This window comes from Lepidothrix coronata, unplaced genomic scaffold (assembly GCF_001604755.1).
Source record: "Lepidothrix coronata isolate B3197 unplaced genomic scaffold, Lepidothrix_coronata-1.0 Scaffold116, whole genome shotgun sequence".
NCBI classification, from domain to species: Eukaryota; Metazoa; Chordata; class Aves; order Passeriformes; family Pipridae; genus Lepidothrix; species Lepidothrix coronata.
In genome coordinates, this window is record NW_016690296.1 from 1,190,400 (window position 1) to 1,203,187 (window position 12,788).

A 12,788-nucleotide genomic window follows, 5' to 3' on the forward strand; every position below is an offset into this window, starting at 1 on the left:
ATAAAATGGAAGCTTTCCTAGATATTTTCTGAGAAGAATACAATAAGTTATCACTTGGTACAAGTCAGTACTTTCCCAGATGGCTTATCACAATATTTAAATCATTGCAGCCAGTCTCCCTTGTCCCACATAAGGCAAAACAGTGGAATGGAATTCAGACGAAGAATATAAGCATTTGCTGAAAAGAAATTTTTGGGGGGTGAGATTTTACTAAGAAGCAAACATTTAACTTGACTCATAACTGAGGAGCCCGCTGAAGTGTGCTATTAATCTTCTCCTCCCAGTAAGATTGCTTTCCTCAAGTACTGCCTCAGGACCAGCAATCCCAGAGACAAAACACTGCAAGTACAAAAGAACTGCTGTAAATGGATCATTCAAATACGTACCCAGATGATACTTGAGAGCTAAACTTGAGAGCTCACTTACATCCTGTAAATATATGCATTTTCCAGTGTAATGGAGATGTCTTTTCAAGCAAGGCCTGGGTGTATAAACAATAATTGCAGAGCATAACACTCTAATATCCTTTGTGAAGTCAAAGCTAACAAGTTATAAAGAGACTGAAACTTCCTACTTTCCATCCCACGAGCCCATAGGAATAAGATGCATTCGGTTTACTTTATTAAGAAATGTTATTAAACCAATCAATCCAGGAACTAAGACTTCAATGAATCAAAAATAAGCTTTGTTCCTGCATGCTGCAACACCATATATGTCCTTTAAATTAACTTTTAAATCACAAAAACACTCTATCTTGGATCTGGTCTCCAGAGCAAAGCTGTATAAAAGAAGACTCAAGGTAGCTGTTAAGTAAAACTTGCACAACAGGAGAAATTTTTGACACAGGGCACTTTCTCTACGTCAAGTTTGCTCAGAAGAATCATGGTGGAGCACACAAGGATGCAGCACAAACTCCCAGGCCACTGACTCATTGAAAACTACATTTTGAAAGACTGGCCGCTATCTCCACTTAACTTTTCTTACTCCTACCTGGAGTTCTTCAGCTTCCTGAGTTTTTTGGGTTTTTTTGAAAGAATGACAGTCTTCAGAGACATCATACTACAAAGGAGTAGGGCTACAATAAATCCTTAGGAGAAATTTCACTGTGGAAGAGCACTAAGCAGCAGGACATGAAAGACAGGCAGCTTCTCAGATGCTGCACAAAACTTGAATTATTCAGACCAGACAAAACATGCCCAAAAATGGATCAGATGAGAAGTAATAAGGTCAGAGAGAAAACAAATGCAAGAGGATGTTTAGTAAGCCTTTTTCACTCTTAATCACTGGCAAAGAAGAACTGGCTTCTGGTATTCTGTTATTGATTCCTGGTGAGTCACTTCTCATTCATTAATTTAGAATCTCATAGCTGTTACCGAGAGAAGCAAATATACTTCTCCATGTCATATAACATCACCCAGACAACTTGTACTGAAGGTCTTATCACACAGGTTTGCCTTCAGTGGAAAGCTGGTGTGCTCCATACTGGAGCACACTGAGCTATGTTCCTATGGATGTCCTTTTAGAGTGACATCTTCTCATGGGCTACAATTTAAGACTGAGTCTATTGATCACACATCTCTTTATGTTATAAAGGTATTTTACTATATAAAGTCTTTTCTAAAAAAAAAAACAAACTATTTCTCTGTGGAAAAAAAAAATCTATTTAATATGTTTTAACCTAAATAAAAAAACCAGTTTGAGAAAAATTAAGTAATATGTCTAATAAAATCATAAAATGCAATTTTAAGCTACAGTGAGCTGAGTAAAATGTGACATAGGAGCTTGCATTTTTTATTAGAGTTCATTAATCTTGTTAATGACTTATTGAATATCCCTGTGCATTGTAAAAATTGATCCCAGTGGTCATACTGTTGTTTGCTTTAGCAACCTCTTCCAACAGCCACAGAGTATTTCTGCAGTCCATTCTCTGCAATGCTGCAGGGAACACTGCAGCAGATGTGATTCATGGCTTGGAACAATTTAAAGATCTAGCATTGTTCTGAACCGAACATCAACTTTTATTTTTCCCTCCCTACACGGATAAGAGGAGCATGTGCATCCTCTGAAATACAGTGAGTTACCTATGAATGGGAGCTACCAGCTTTGCTTTCTCCAGTTTGCTGTCCTGAGTTTGGCTGCAATTCTATTTTTTATGTAGAATATCTCTTACAAATCTTACAAATAACAAGAGAATTTCTGTCCCAAGTTTAAGAAGTGTGAGCACACACCATATTTGATGGAGAATATCCAGTCTGGTTTGATTTGAAGCGCTGCCTTGACCTGACTGTGGCTTTGTGCCTTCTCTGCTCAAACTACTTTACAGCCTCCAAAATGGATCTGCATGTGTATATTAAGCACAAATCTAAAGGATAAATCAATACCCCTTCTGTGACAAAGCTTTATGACATCCTAGCCCATACCAGATCACAGCATCTCAGCAACACTGTTCCAAAGAATGTATCCCCAAGTTCCACAAATCCACGCTGAAATAAATGCCAATCCACTGTGTTTGTGCATCCTGTGCAGACAGTGGTGTTTGATGTGCTGTAATACAGAAAGAAGGGTCACATTATAGCCCACATTCTCTGTTATTACAGACACATAAAATATAATTTAACGCAATAAACGCGGGCGTGAAGGAAGCAATGCCTACAATAGAAACACAAATCCTGGAGGGAGGGCTCTGTCACATAACCCGCATTCCATACTAATGGAAACCAACCTGAAAACAAGACAGACCCAATAAATCTGATCTTAAATGAAGGAGAAAAAGCTGGCTTAGGATTAATGCCTGTTAATGCTTTTGTTGCCCCACTTGTCATACACATATTTGTTTCTTTTGAATAAATTTACTGGCTCAACAGCAGAAGTGAACATACCTCTTCATTTATAATTCCTTGTTAAATGAAACTTAGACATATTTGGGGACAACCTGGATACAGCTAAACAAAGAGGTTCATAGTACACATTAAAATTAATTACTTCAAGCCTTATTTCTAAGTGAAACAGCAGCAGTTGACGGCATCATTAAATACTATCAATACTATTACTAACTCACAATTTTAGAAGAAGCAAAAGGGAGGACTGCGAGAACAATTTTCCCCTAAAAAGGGACACAATTTTTGATACAGAATAAACCAACTATTTCAGATAATATATCACTGCAGGAAATACACTATTGGCTGTATCATAATGGATTTAATTCTAATAATGACTGGATAAGTAGCACTCTGTTTTATGTTAAAAAAAAAAGAGGTGTATTTATTGCAACCGGAATCTATACCCCATAAAATATGATTCTTTTACTAAGCAAGGCACTGGTCTCTTTAGCTTAGTCATACCAACTCTGAAGTATCTATTTATGCAAAATCTTTGGATTTTTCTAAATTCTCCGAGCTGATTCCCATTCCCTCAGTGGGTCAAAGTCTTCTTTGAATTCATGGACTTTCCCCAGACATATGCTGCTGAAAATGAAGCAAGAAATCAGCTCCATCTAATTTCTCTCAAAAACCCATTTATCATTCATACTCCCATTTATCGTGCTCCTGGGGCACCCAAGAATTAAATAACTATAGATGGCAATTAATAATTGAAACATCCAGGTAGATTTAATAGGAAATTAACTTCTATTTTATCTCAGAGCTTTCTACCTCACTGCTGCAGTTTTTGTAGGGCTTTTTCTCATTGCTCTTTTTGCTTATAAAAGTCAAGAATGCTGATAAAGGGTTGGAGTCAGTGCTATGCTTACTGGAAAGTATGACATGCCAATTTATTTGCAGGTGACTCAACCAGCAAAAATAAATATACTGATTTATTTTATATATATACAGGAATAAATCAAGTGTTTGCCAGAGTGGCCTAAGCAGATATGATGGAAACAAGGAAAAACTGAACACCTGTTGCAATTATTTGAGAGGAAGGACTCACATTTCACTAAAGTATCACATTTTATGTTCTTGAGATTAATCCTATTATTCTTTAGCTGAAATCCTGGTGCTGCTCCCATTTAGGGGACAGCACATTTAATCACAGTTTTATATGGCTCATAAAGCAGATGAAGTCTCTTCTATGTATGTCACAAAGTCTCTCCTATGTTTGCCACAGTACAGGGGATGGAAGGTGCTGTTTTGGAGTATAAAAGCATTTTCCAAGTGGCCAACACGTGCAGGCTGCAGTGCTTGGAAGCCTTTGACAAGCCTTGCCCTCCTGCAGGATGCCCAGCAGGAAAAGTCACAGTGCTGGAATAGCTTAGCTCGTTTGGTTTACATTGTTACACTGCATAAACCCTCCACACAATTATTGCTTTAATCTTTGATATTTCAGGTGGCATCATCAATCCCCTCAGAGAAAACAGAAATGGTTGCAGGTTTGCCCCCTTCACTTCTTGCTTGCAAGAGCCAGACTGTCACCGTGGTTTAGCAGCGCTGTCATTCAGGGCATCACGCACTTTGTTTTCCAGAATTTTCTCTGCTGAAGAGGGAAAGTGCAAGGAATATTTACAAGATGAAGAAACTCTGAGAAGTTTAGTAATGTACTTACTTTTTTTTTTTTTTTATAGTTTGCTTTATTCTAATTGGGCATCTTTTTACTAAAAGTAGGTGACCTCTTAATTATTCTCTCCTTGCCCTTCCACTTTAAATTCTGCATTGTCCTCCATTCTGGACATAGAGTTGATGGGATCTACTCACATCTAACTGTGGCGACAACATGGGCACTTGTTCTTATATCAGTCTCCAACTGCACTATTTTTTTGTGTAATTCCTCCAGGGGGAGTGGAGATGAAGAGGATGCTGACAATCCTAACTCAATTCTAGCCAGAAAGCACATGAACTGGACTGCATTTATACTGGTGCTACAGATCACCTTCCACTTAGTGCAGGAAGCTGGGATGCATCTGACTCCTGTGATAACCTTCACCTCAAAGGAGCAATTCAGCTCTGCATTACTGTCAAAGTGTGTAAAAAACACTCATCTGTCTGAAGTGACTCACTCAGAGCTGTATAGAAACCAAACCAAAGGCAGGTGAGATATGGAACTGTCACAGCTCTGCTGGTGTCCCCGAGCCACCACAAAGAGAAATTTTTTCATGGATTTAACAGCAAAGCAACAGGGGGAAAAAAAAGGGAAGAGGGGAAGACACAAATTTAAGATCTAAAAGCCCACCTAGAAAAGACATCAACAGATCTCATATAACAGCTGTTGCACCAAATCAATTCATAAGCAAAGAGAAAAGCAGCAGAAACCTTTCACACATGTACAACAAACACTCCAACCAATTGAACCATCAATAACTAAGGAACACTTGCTCAGGGCTGTGGTTGTGAGCCAAGAGCAGGTTTGTTTGTATCACTAACAAAACAGAAGTTATAAATTAATTGTGGCTGCTCCTGATGATAACTGAATTCAGTTCTGTCCATCCATCAGCAACATAATTTTATTTTCCATGTCTGCCTGAGGTTTCTCTACTTCACTTCTCCATCAGGCTATGGGCACACAGTTGTCAAAACAGAAAAGATAACAGAGAAGGAGAATAAATTGATTAGGGCAGACCTGGAAGAGTCTGGGTACAGGAAGAACCAGCTGGGAGAGGACAGGGATGTTTCAGAAGGTGAACTCCACGAAATAATGCAAATTTAAATGAATGTTTATTTTCCACAGTGTTTTGTGTCTTCAGGCAATTACTAGCAATGTTTAGCAACACTTCCAAAGGAAGCAGACATTTAAGGAATGAAAATACCAGCCACTACTCCAGTGGATAACTGAGACAGTGGCAAGAAATCTCAATCTTTGTGTGTCATTATTTGCTGGGGTGGGAAGGAATTAATTCAATATTTTTCATGGCCATATAACAGAGGCGTGTTTTTCTTAGTAAACATATGAATGAATAAAGGAATAAAAAAAAGCCTTTGAATTACAGCTTAGGTAGGATTTTCAATTAAAAAGTAGCTATAAAAATAAAGGTGAGATTTGCCCCACTACATTACAGTCTCTCAAACCATTCTGATCCATAAATGTTACAACCAAGATTAATCTACCAGGGCTTTTTTCCACTAACTGACTCCATCATTGATCTGATACATGAAGCCATTTACATTCATAACCACAATATTATACAGATTATTTATTTTACAATGAAAGCAGAAAAATATCAAAACCTTGGCAGATATTGATATTAAAAGGTTTCTAAAGCATCACATTTAAACAGCTGTAAAGTAGTTTAACTATACCTATTTGGTAATACAAATCTAAAGCCTTCAGAGGGATTCTCAGGTTCTGTAAAGTAAGCCAGGACTATGAAATCTAATAATAAAATGTTCTTTTCCTCCCCTGCATGATTAGGATTTGTGAGGATACTTCTCTTAACTGGTAGGGAAAAAATAAACAAAGAAAAGAACATATACCATCACTTTCTTCTGCTGAATTTTTATGTCATAGCACTGTACACCTTCAAGGACCATATGCCTGGGCTCTATTAAAATCTAGTTGCTGGATGATAGTTAAAAAAAAAAAAAAGAAAAAGTACAAAGTGAAAACAGTGGAACCAGTAGAGAAAACTCGTAAGATAAAAGAAACAACAAAAGAATAAGATAAAAGAAAAAAAAACTAAAAGGAGGATGAACTAATTAACATTCTAAGGATTAATTTAGGCACAGAACATCTGTTTTCACATGTCCCTCTGATGAGATCTAATGCGAAATCTTGTGTTGCTTTGCTTTGAAGCTGTATGTTATTATCTAAGAAGAGGTTCTGCACACAGATTTTCATAGGGATTACAGATATTTTAGTAACAGAGGGACCCCTGGGCCCCTTGGAACTACTTTTAGTTTCCACTTGGCCTGTATGAGTCCATACAGGATTATCTATTCCTTGCCGAAAAATTGTCCACTAGGCACACTTATACCTTATATTCTATTTTAAATACATTAGGTTCCCTCCCTCATCTGCTTTTTCCACCGAACAGGTCATTTTAATTCTTCTTTCCTGATTATTGTGTTACACAGCCAGTTAATGACCTAAAAATCATCCAAAATCATACCCATTTCTTAAATTCCTCTGCATTTTCTATTCCCCTAATTTAATAGCTCCTTTTGTAATAACATCTTCCAAATCTTGTTTATACAGGTACAAATAAGATCCCAGAGTTCTAAGATAAAAAACCATCTGTAACACTGTAAGAAATACTATTAATCTGGAAAGTTTCTGAGTCACTTGCTTGCCCTCCTGATTACAGATATGAAATGCAAACTTTAAAATCCAGGAAAGTGTTCCTTTTTGGACGACTCTGTGGACATGGGCCCTTGGTTTCTGTGGGTGGGAGCTGGTGACTCTGAGCTAGGCTGGTGACAAGGCTCACAGCTTTCCATCAAAGAATAACCACAGAGAAATTTATATTTTTTTTTTTTACCACAGCAAATCTGATAAATTCACACTAACCACAGTAATGAAAAAAATCAGCCTCGGTGATCGGCAAAAATGATTAATGCAAGTGTGTGCACACACACAGATGTCTTTCCTTTGCCAACCAGGAATCAGGCAAACCACTGACATTCCTGACCAGGAATCAGGCAAACCACTGACACTGCACCCATCGTACACGTAACAGATTTCTCAGGCCTTCAGCACTGGCCCACCTAGATCTCCTTATTATTATTTTCATTAATGAACTAAAAGAATCCCACCACAGTTAATAAGTAGCTTTTTTTCCTACCTGCCTTAGCACAAACTTGCAGGTCATTAACTCCTCTCCCACTAGAGCTGATAAGGCCATTAACATACACAACAGTGGTGACAGGGAAGCACAGCAGAAGGAGGTTTTCCATGGCTCTGTGTTATTTCACTGAGCATCACAACTCAAAAATAAAGCATTGAACTGATAGCAAAATTATTTCAATTCACCTTCCCCCAGCTAAACATTCATCAGTCTCTAACTTGGTCATCGTACCAACATAATTTCCCAGAAAAAAAGCCTCTGCATTTCTTTAGTGCTGAACAAATTGAGCCAGGAAATAGCTTTCTGTGTTTTTAAACAATTAATTGATTCTGTGGCTCTGTGGTTGCTCATCGATACACCAGTAATTGGAATCATCATGACTAATGCACAGTTCATTTTACAGGCCTTTCCTATTTGCATAAACATCTCCTGGTTTCACCTCTGATGTGTCAGGCCAGGATGTTTCCCCTAGTGCAGTATTAAGAGAGTTATTGAGCTACATAAGCAGTCCTTGTTAGGTAGAGCAAAAGAATCACATGTATGCTTTAGTTTATTAAAAAAGTCATTTAACTTGGTATTAAAGCATTATTTTGAGTGTGTCTGTCTGATAATGTGGGCCCTTATAGTGGAAAAAAAGCCTCCATTTTCACCTTGTGTGTATTATCTGCCATTTTTATACTGAAAAGGCGAGATTTCCAAAATGCTTTCCACCTTTTAGTTATCAGAAGATGGGCCTTGGTCCTCTCAGGGAATCAGCCCTTTTTGGAAGCATCAGTTTGGACCTCTGGCATCTCCCTTCTCACTTTTACAAAACCTGAAAATAAAGGCCAGTGTACTCTGTCCTTGTCAGAAAGAGACATTATCCCACCTCCTGCATAAATCATGTGTTCCTCCTGCACCTTCTCATACTCTCGTATTTATTAGCAAGCAAATAATCTGTTCCTCAAAGACTTTTATGCTTTCCCTTGCCCTCGACTTTTACCTGCAAAGCAATTGTGATTCCAGTTGTGTCACTGTTAAATATGCCATTAATTACTTCAGGAAGACATTATACCATACTCAGAACAGACTGTAAACATTTTATGTCATTAGGTAATGCACTGAGGCTGTTTTTAATGCCATAACAGCTCTATTTATATACTATGTTCTGCATAATTAGCTACTAATGAGGCTCTAACTTTCACTGCTGTAAGGCCTAGATATCTGTTCCTCTTTCAATGAATTCATTTTTGCTGTCTCATTAACACACTAAAACACCTGAAAATTGTATTTTAATTAAAAGCTAAACTACCTCTGTCTGGAGACACTAATGAACAGATACACTCCAAGGGAAACACAAGAACTTTGTCAGTCAAGAGGACAACATCCTTGCCAAAAGAACAGCACAAAAAAATAGCACAGCTCACTCTCTTATTTTCAAGGGCAGGGGCTTCTCTACTTTCCTCCCCCATTTTTTTTCCTTCTCTTAATTTTCTCCTTTTTTTTTTCCTGCCTTGTGACCAACTGATCTTTAAAAATAGCCAGATTTGGTTTTGTATCTTCAGCAATGCTGCCTGCCCTCAGACTGACATATTGCAAGCAAGACCCTAAAAACCAGTAAGACCATCCTAAAGTCATAAGAGGGGTGTGTATTTTGAGTCTTCCTGATGCTTTCTGCTCCCCTCAGTCCTCTGAATCACATCTCCTGCCTTTTCTCTGTAGCTGCAAGGGCTGCAAACATAGCAGCAGAAATTCATCTAATTACATGACTTCACAGCCACTGCAATAAAATCAGTAGTGCTGACCACGGGGTTTCATTTCCTGACTTCTGTGAGCACTTTAAGCAATTAATCAAGTAACATTCTAAAATAGATCAAGTCATCAGGTAGAAACAGTGTTTCTTGTTCTGGAGAAGGAAGAGCATCCCACTGATCCTACCAACACACATACAAAGGCAATTGATTGTAATTTGTTCCACTGGTAGGAGCAGAGACTCAGTTTTGGAAAGAGGCCTCACAAGACGACATATAAATAAAATGGTATCAACCCACCAATGACAGGGATACAGGAATCCAGTGACAAATGTTGCCACAACACACAGCTCCCCTCTCCTTCTGCCCCTCTTGAAGTTATTTCTAATTGGTGCTTGACAGATTTTCAAAATCACTAACAAATTGGTCCCATCTCTTCAGAGCCCAAAAAAGAACAGTCTACACTTCAGCATACTGAAACACAGTGCTCCTTGAAGGTCCATTATGATATTCATTTCATTTATGAAGAGTAAGTGAACCCAATTTTTTTTTTTAAATTGCTTTTCAGGGGAAAAAGACCCCCTTATTTTAAAAAGTGAAGCATTGCTTTTGGCTTACAAACACCTCAACTTATGAACTGATCTGATTTTAACAATTTGCAAGCAAAGCTCAGTTTTTGTATCAACAACAAATTAAGAGGCAGAGTTCCAAACAGTGGAAGTTAAATACCAACACATTTTTGAAGAACCTACTTGGAAGCCATCTCAACATTTAGGCTTCTGAAAAACCTTAAAATATTCAAATAGCTTCCTCATAATGGTCTGTTACAATGTAAGTAACTCAGACAAAATATTTTAACTAACCATTCAAATAGTTTTTAAAATGTATGTTAACTACCTAAATAATTTTTTCAGCACCTACTCTGTGTATACAGAATGACTACTGTTAGCAATTCAGTCCCTAGAAATAAATAATGAAGTTTCCTCTCATACTGATTGCCTCAAACTAGTGTTCCAAACTGTGAAAACACTTCTCCATCTGCAAGTAAATAACCCAGGAGCAGGACAGTGTAAATAACAATTGGCATAGAAGAGAAAGACCACAGATGTGAGGAAGGAGAGCTTTTGAAACAGTATAGACAGTTCTAGAAATATTCAGGAAGAAGATCAGTATTCTTACACCTAATACCCATAAGATACTACAGTTAGGTGACAAAAAAGGGACTGTATTATTCTTACTGGAAATTCCTGGTAAAGTCATATCAGAGAAATGCAGCAGAGGGAAGATCATCATGTAAAGATTTCTGGGTTAACTGCCTGCTTCCCTTGCAAACACAGGATTCTGAGCTTCCCATTTTACCTCACTTCTCAGGATAATCTGAAGCTCACTCAGTAGATGACACCAGACCCCTATACACTGCCAGGAGTCTTGAATTTGGGCACTTCAATCCCATGTCCTTAATATGAAGAGTTCCTTAATCTCTCATGAAGCGTTTTCCTAATATTAAACTAAGTGTTGGCATTGGGAATGCTTAGCAGCCCGTTCTCCCTAAAGATGAAAATCCAGAGTAAGCCAACTTAATTAAGAGTTAATTCCCTTTAAATCACAGCCTGAATTGTTCTCTCTGATCAATTATTTGTGGCATGAAATGATTTACAGGACACAGGGGCAAATTAATATAGGTGACAAAAGTGATTTCAACTCTCCTCAGAGATATTCCATCCTGCCTGTAAAAAATTCACATACTAATAAAAAGTTTTGGCCTCCTTACAAGGCCCTGTACTCTGACTTTGATATTTCTTCACATTGATCCCCAAAGCCATTTTCATTCTATTACAACCCCCTCTCTTTTCCTGCTTGAAGGGATAATCATCAAAACTGTGTTTGAAAAGGATGCATCACCTCCTTAGGAATCTCTGAAAGTCTTCTGACTTCAGCTCCTGGAAAAGTGCTGCCTCCTTTCAAACACTTCAGACCAGGACTGTCTATCAATAAAGTTCCAATGAATTAACATTGTTATTGCCCTTCAGTGGAATAACTCAACCCAAATGTTGATTTTTTTTTTAATGGTGAATGAAAGATTGTGCTATTTAAACAGCTGAATATACAAAAGAAGCTACACAATTAATCCAGAACATTTAAATTTCTGGATATTACTTTTCTAATCTCTTGGTATGAGATTCTGGATCCAGCATTAAGAGGTAGTAACAGCTGCTAATAATTTATTTTTTATTTAAACCTCATGCAAACAAAAAGAAAGGCTGGGGAGTACTAAGAGATAAGTCTTTCTGAAAAAAAAAAAACAAATACTAAAAACAAAACTTTTTTTCATGATCAGCTATGAAGGCTGAACAAATAGGTTTAGAGCAGCAAGTTGCTGTTTGGAAAAAAAAACTTTAGAAAGTATTTTAATGTATTCTGAATATCAATATAGTAGGATATGAGACAGATAGTAGTCTTCAAGCCAGAATTATGAAGAAGAAAGAGTCATTTAAGAGGATCTATGGCTTTACTCTTCAAATATTCTCTTGAATTATGTACCATATTGCACAAATCTGATCTATTACAAAGGCACCAAAATTGCTTTAGGAAGCATTTCCATCTCTCTTGTTGATGAGGATTATCTGTTTATAAATTACAGGATGAGTAGCTGACATATTTTAACAAGTGCTTCTTGTAAATCCCAAGGAATCCTTTTCAATATACTACCGGATGATGATTTTTAAATGCTCAAGAGAGTTTTCATTTCCAATGTGTGTCTTTTAATGAGCCACAGAAACACTGACACAAGCAGGATATTGCACATGATGAAGAGCAGCTCAAAGAGCCACAGCTGCAAGAAAGCATGGTTAGAAAAACTAGGAAATATTAGAAATAGGTAATAAAAGATAGGGCTCTGCACCCGTATTTAGGTCATCAATAAATTTATCAAAACGTTGCCACGTGATTTAGCAATACAAGTTATTTTGAAATTAACTGGTGCAATGCAACAGCTGAACCACTATTTTCCAGTCTGTGGTCCGGAGACTCTTTGATGTCCATGGATTGATTTTGGAGTCCCATGAAAGGCTTTGCTTATAAAAGCAAGACTGAATGAATAACTAAATTGGCCAACTGCTTAGTTATCTCAGGTATTGATGACCTGCATGTTTCCAGAACCAACAGCATGACAGCACTTACATCACAAAGCTGAATTTTCGGCCAACCATGTGGACAGACATCTACTCTTGAGTTTCCACTGTTGTCCTGAGTCGAGGCCAAAAAAGCACATAAAGCCCCATACTGTTCAGAAAAGGTGTTATTACCTGAAAGCAAACAGAAAATGCTAATATTAAAAATTTATATTC

General features: G+C 37.5%; 1 long non-coding RNA gene across 1 annotated transcript in view; it reads right to left on the minus strand.

Annotated features, from left to right (window-relative positions):
- The window catches only part of LOC108502315, an 81,037-nt gene extending 78,481 nt beyond the window's left edge, over window positions 1-2,556 (minus strand). The window contains exon 1 of the long non-coding RNA XR_001876450.1: window positions 2,229-2,556. This is a non-coding gene — a long non-coding RNA (uncharacterized LOC108502315). The remainder of the gene's footprint in view (window positions 1-2,228) is intronic.
- Window positions 2,557-12,788: the final 10,232 nt, after the last annotated feature.